The sequence below is a fragment of the Portunus trituberculatus genome, chromosome 48 (genome assembly GCF_017591435.1).
Source record: "Portunus trituberculatus isolate SZX2019 chromosome 48, ASM1759143v1, whole genome shotgun sequence".
Lineage (NCBI taxonomy): Eukaryota > Metazoa > Arthropoda > Malacostraca > Decapoda > Portunidae > Portunus > Portunus trituberculatus.
The window spans coordinates 27,878,795-27,884,918 of record NC_059302.1 but is presented as its reverse complement, the minus strand read 5'-3'; positions in this window follow the sequence as shown (position 1 = coordinate 27,884,918).

The following is a 6,124-nucleotide window of genomic DNA, read 5'->3' as shown; positions in this document are numbered from 1 at the left end:
CCGTTGTCTAGTGTCCGCCATCACTGTTTCATTGGAGGTAGGGCCCACACTCCTCTGGCAAATAACTTTTTTTTTCTTCTTTTTGTCTCATAATGTTTTGATTTGTTTTCTTGTCTCTCCTTTAGTTTCATTACCTATGCACTTTTTTTCTGGTACGAAGCTCTTACTTGCTTTCATCGTTACTCCTTTATTGAGCTATAGGATTTCCTTCACTTTATTGATTCTTACTTATTTGTTTATTCAATTTCGCTCGCCAAGATCCATGAACGAATACCACACTTTGCGCTACCACTTTCATAACACTCCAGTCAAGTATTTCGCAGTCAAGTATCTCGCAGTCAAGTATCTCGCAGTCACTTATTTTCTTTCCTTCAATTAAAAAAAAAAAAAGGAAAAACAATTTATTTCACATGAATTAGGAGATAAATTTTACGACCTAAAGTCACTTCAACACTTCACCACTACAGTACGCCACTTCATTACACACGATGCACTGTTTCCCCCCATACACGTTATTCTGTTATGTTTGTTATTACCTTCAATACTGAGACACATTTATGCCTTGAGTTTTTGGGTGTGATTAGACGACCTGCTTTGCATTAGGAAGGGTCTATGGAGGTCGGAAGATTAATGGTCAAAGACTTCACTATTCTAATCCCCACATAAGTTCCTGAAGCTGTATAAAATTACCAAATAGTAAGCAGAATGAATATGAAAATGCGTCATGGTACTGAAAGGGTTAAACTTTGTCCATGAGTTATGCGATTAAAGGAAGCAGGACAATGAAAATAAAAAAATCTTCCTTCACACACAAATAAAAAAATAAAAAAATCGGAAATAGTGGCAGGAAAGAGAAAATAATAAATACATCACACACACACACACACACACACACACACACACACACACACACACACACACACACACACACACACACACACACACACACACACGCGCGAAAAAAAAATAAAATCTAACGGCAAGAAAGAGGAAAGAAAGAAACAAAAATACAATAAATGACACACACACACACACACACACACACACACACACACACACACACACACACACACACACACACACACACCGTTCATCTATGCCAAGGAATAAACATCGAATCCTTGATCTATTCTGACAACTAAAAAAGGAAAACGGGATTTGAAGAGACACAGGGCGCAGGTTAAGGCCAGACTCCAGCAATCCAGTGAACTCCAGATTACCCTCTCACCCTCACCAAAAGCACCGCTCCCTCCAGTACCGCGGAGAGGATTATTCTGTCAGCTGGTGCAGTTACGTATTTAGGAAACACATGAGCTTAAAAATTCATTACCGGAGCATGGTTCAGTACACCACCTTGCTGGTTGTGATTGCTTTCGATTCTATTCTAAAGCAATCAAATATATAACACGCTTCATAGAGGTTGTTGAAATCGCAATGAATGAGGCCATAGTAGTAAAGTGGGATCACTGATAAAGGTATAGTCATTAAGGACAGCAGTCTCTCTCTCTCTCTCTCTCTCTCTCTCTCTCTCTCTCTCTCTCTCTCTCTCTCTCTCTCTCTCATTCAAACTATCCGACATATATGGGTGATGTACAGTATTTTGGTTCTTTGCTAAAGTTACATTTGTCCTTTGCAAGTATCTTAAAGCTTTTCATGTACTCTCTCTCTCTCTCTCTCTCTCTCTTTAGAACATTCAAAGCCTTCTCGCGAATAGGTGTCGTCTTGATAGACACCTCCCTCACTCACCCATCCTTCCGCGACGTTCTCTTATATTGTAGATTTAGCTTCTTGGTGTGACGTTAATTAGTTAGTTAGAGTTCCGGTGTTACATGAATTGCCGTGCGTTTGTATGTTCTGCGCATGTTTTTGTTAGTGACGCGAAATGTATCGAACTTGCTTAGTAAAGACACGTTAAATGGTTCGTTTCTGCGCCACAGCCACAGGAGGAGTTATACAGTACGACAATTAAGTGGAGTGTTGTGAGCGGCACAGTGGCCTCTGCCTCCCCACAGATCACTAGAGATGTTTTCTTCTTGTTCAGCACCATTCCATATTCTTGACAATATACAGATAAATTCATTTATATGTGGTGGCCGGGATCATCACATCATGCATCAGTAAGAGTGCACGTAGTACAGCCCCTGACGCTCTTCAACCTAAAATTCACCTCGGTCGCCTACTGGTCACCCAGCCAGTCTTCCCCATTACGGAGCGAGCTCAGAGCTCATAGACCGATCTTCGGGTAGGACTGAGACCACAACACACTCCACACACCGGGAAAGCGAGGCCACAATCCCTCGAGTTACATCCCGTACCTATTTACTGCTAGGTGAACAGGGGCCACACTTTAAGAGGCTTGCCCATTTGCCTCGTCGCCTCGGGACTCGAACCTGGCCCTCTCGATTGTGAGTCGAGCGTGCTAACCACTACACTACGCAGTATCCCTATATACGTACAGTAGTATACCAGGCCGCTCGAAGATTACACACAGACAGGAAGAGGAGGAAAAAAATGAGGAATAGAAGAGGAACAGGATAAAAGAAGAAGGAATTGGAGGCAGGAGGACTGCGGGAGAGTGTTAGTAGAAGCAGCAGGAGGGAATGAGGAAAGAAGAACAGTCATTATACAGCTTTGCGGCTCATTTCTCATCGACGGGAAGGGAGGAGGCAGACAAGAGCAGGTTAGGGTTATGTCTGTATGAAGCCAAGCGCGCGCGCACACACACACACACACACACACACACACACACACACACACATGGTAACGAAGCAGGTGGAAATAACATGTAGTGTTTTAGTGTCTTTTCTCAATATACCGTAGAAATGTAGTGCATTATGTAAGGTGAGCAAAGTACCGATTTCATGCCCGACTTCCGTGCTTTTATTTTACTTATTTTCAAGGTATCTCCTATTGATAAAATAAAATAACTAGGTTTGATTTTTGTTTTTTATACCCGCTTTCTTGTGATTCTTTTCAAATGAAACAAGACATACATGGCTGTTGTAGAGGTCAGATAAATTAGTCACCAATGCACCGCGCGAAGAAATAAAATGTTTCAGTGTTACGTTTGTTCATCAGATGATTGCGTGATTGGTGAATAACTCTCATTCATTCACCAACAGTCGTCTGTAGATCTCCCAGCCGGTCAGGCCGCTACGAAAGGACCTCAGAGCTCATACTGACCGATCTTCATATAGGACTAAGAACACTTATACACCCCACGCAAGGACCACAAGGTAACAGCCCCTCGAGTTAAATGCCGTATACCTACTTGCTGCTAGGTGAATATCAGAACAGCCTACTGAGGGTATACTACGCAGTGTGTGTGTGTGTGTGTGTGTGTACTTCCACTTCCTCTTCCTCATCACTATTATCTATCCACACTACTGTCACCACTGTATAGTAGTAGTAGTAGTAGTAGTAGTAGTAGTAGTAGTAGTAGTAGTTAGTTAGTTAGTTCACCTTTCTGATTTGGTTGTTAAATTACTCAAATATTCACTGATTCAACAGCACTGGTTCAGTGGTTCACTTGTTTTGTTGCCCATTTGTCGACTAGTTTGATTGCCTTGTAATTCAATTCACCACTGGTTTAATTGTCCTAGAACCAACATTTCATTCTAAGCAATGACCTAGGAACGTTAATAATTCAATCAAGCGCTTGCCGTCCATTAGAATGAATGAGTGGATGACCACTGATGTAAATATGAAACAACTGTTGCCACACACAAACCTTGTCTAACCACAATTCAACTATTCGTCACTACACAGCCTACGTAAGTTACCAAGCCTTTTAAGTCACAGCTCAATTACTACTTAATTCTCACCTAAACCACAGCGTCATTACCTCATCCCAAACGTCTGCACGGTAATTATTTATAATGCGTCAGCGTTCCCCCTCCCCTCCCTCCCAACTTAATATTGCGAATTATTTTAAAATTACCTACTCTAGCTGCTAAAAGCTGTGTCCTCCCCCACGACCTCCTACTAATACATTAATCTAATCAAACATAAACCTAATCTAATCTAGCGAAACACCTCAAAAACTACATTGCTGAACTTGAAAATCACGAATTTCTGCCACACCCGAGTGCCATTACAGACATACAAGCATGCCACGCTATTTCTCTACGTTTACGTTAAGGTCACCGATCTTTTTATGTGATGTTACCTGCTTGTATCTGATGCGGCTGTATTATAAAGATTCATCCTAAAGTCACAACGCAGTTACCATACCTTTCACCCAAAATACAGTAGATAAACAAAGCCGCCCTGGCGCTCTCCACACTCCATTACCTCAACTGAACAGTAACACCACCTCAGCCATCACTTGCAATTCACAAACCTCTTAGTCCAGCACGCGAAATGTCACTAACTTCGAGAACAACACGGGTATAAATACGATAGTTACACACATAAAAGATTCAACATCTAACTCATGTGATAAGCGTCACTTAATGTTAAGGCTGCGAAGGAAAGTGATCCTTGATTCTTTGAGAGCCCACGCGCCATTTCCTGAATTGTTGTTGTTGTTGCTGTTGTTGTTGTTAGGGCCGCAAAGATCTAATAGATTCTATGAGCCCTGGGGTAGTCCAGTGTGTTGCTTGATTTGCCTCCCACAATGATCCACAGAAACAGATGACGATCACCCAGCGCAGTAGATATCACACTTTTTTCGCATAAGATGATTGCAGGAATATTAAAATTAATTATCATGTTAGTAGAGTCAACATGCAGCTTTAGAGATCAGGCAAATGAGGATAGTAAGTATCTTTAGGTAACTGGTTACACTATAATGGCAGGCAGCTTTGCCTTTCATACATATGACTCACCGATATCAGAGCTTGTGAATGACATCCTTATCGTCACATACGACCATTGTAACGTCTAGGTTTCCACATTGTGCTTTTCCAGGTACCTATGTAGTACAATATAAATTATCACCACGAAGGAAGGATGAAAGGTGGGTAGCTACAAATGGGTAATCCGAGCCGAATGAACTAATCCTAATTCGAACATAGTTGAAGCTTGATGATTTATAGTCAAGCCAGTAGCCACAGCACCATGATGTACAGACTGTAATAACAGATTGATATGCATAACATACGTAATGTCACGTGCATGCGTCCTGCCTTGTGTTAAATTCATTTTACTAAACTACACAGCATTTTTATGACAATCCATCGACAGCCAAAATTCGATTGTGCTGGTTTTAACAATCCGCCCCTTATGTTACTATTCAGCGTGTAACAGTAATAAAAAAAAAAAAATGAAAATGAAAATAAAAAAAAGTCCAACCTATCAACACACTACTTCCTTCTTTTGTGAATCTGGAAATAATGCAGGATTCATGTTCTTAAGAATTCCCGCCAAAGTTAACCAAGGTACGAGACCTCTTTGTACAGCATCTTCATATTGTTCCCATTGATGCTTCAGCTGTGTGCACGTTTCAACCTCACACCCACTTCTTCGTATTTTATTTTATTTTTTTTTTTGTTACTCAACTCTTCTAGAATGCTGCACGTGGACAGGTTTTACTCACCGTTATGTTGTATGTTCATTAAATGTTCCACCAACACTAAAGATTGCTGTTCTATATTTACCACTAGGAGTCTTTTCTGTAACAATGAATCTGTACCTCTCAGACTGCCTCTCATTACAATGTGTTCGGGTCAGTTCTGTTTTTGCTGACGTGTATGCACTCCATACCTCTGAGGAAGCTTCATACACACATGCTGACGGTACTCCCATCATAGCTTCAGATCAACTGAAAGTATTATCATTTTGGGTCACTGTCAAACAGTAATAAAAAAAAAAAGTAAAATAAAAAGTCAAACATAAAAACACACTAAGAAATAAACAAACAAAAATTTAACTCACAAACCTAATCAACAATAAATATATATTAAGCAGAATATAGTCCTCTAAAAAGGTTATGAAATCATATGATTGAAGCATACAAACTGAAAAGCTAAGAATTAAAGAGGCACAAGGATACATTTCTTTTAACATTCTTTTATACAAAATGACTGGACAATACACAATGACAGCATGCAGCACATCAGTCCTACTGGATGGTCTCATCAAGGTTGTGTCCAGCATTATGTTCATGCTATTATAATATAAA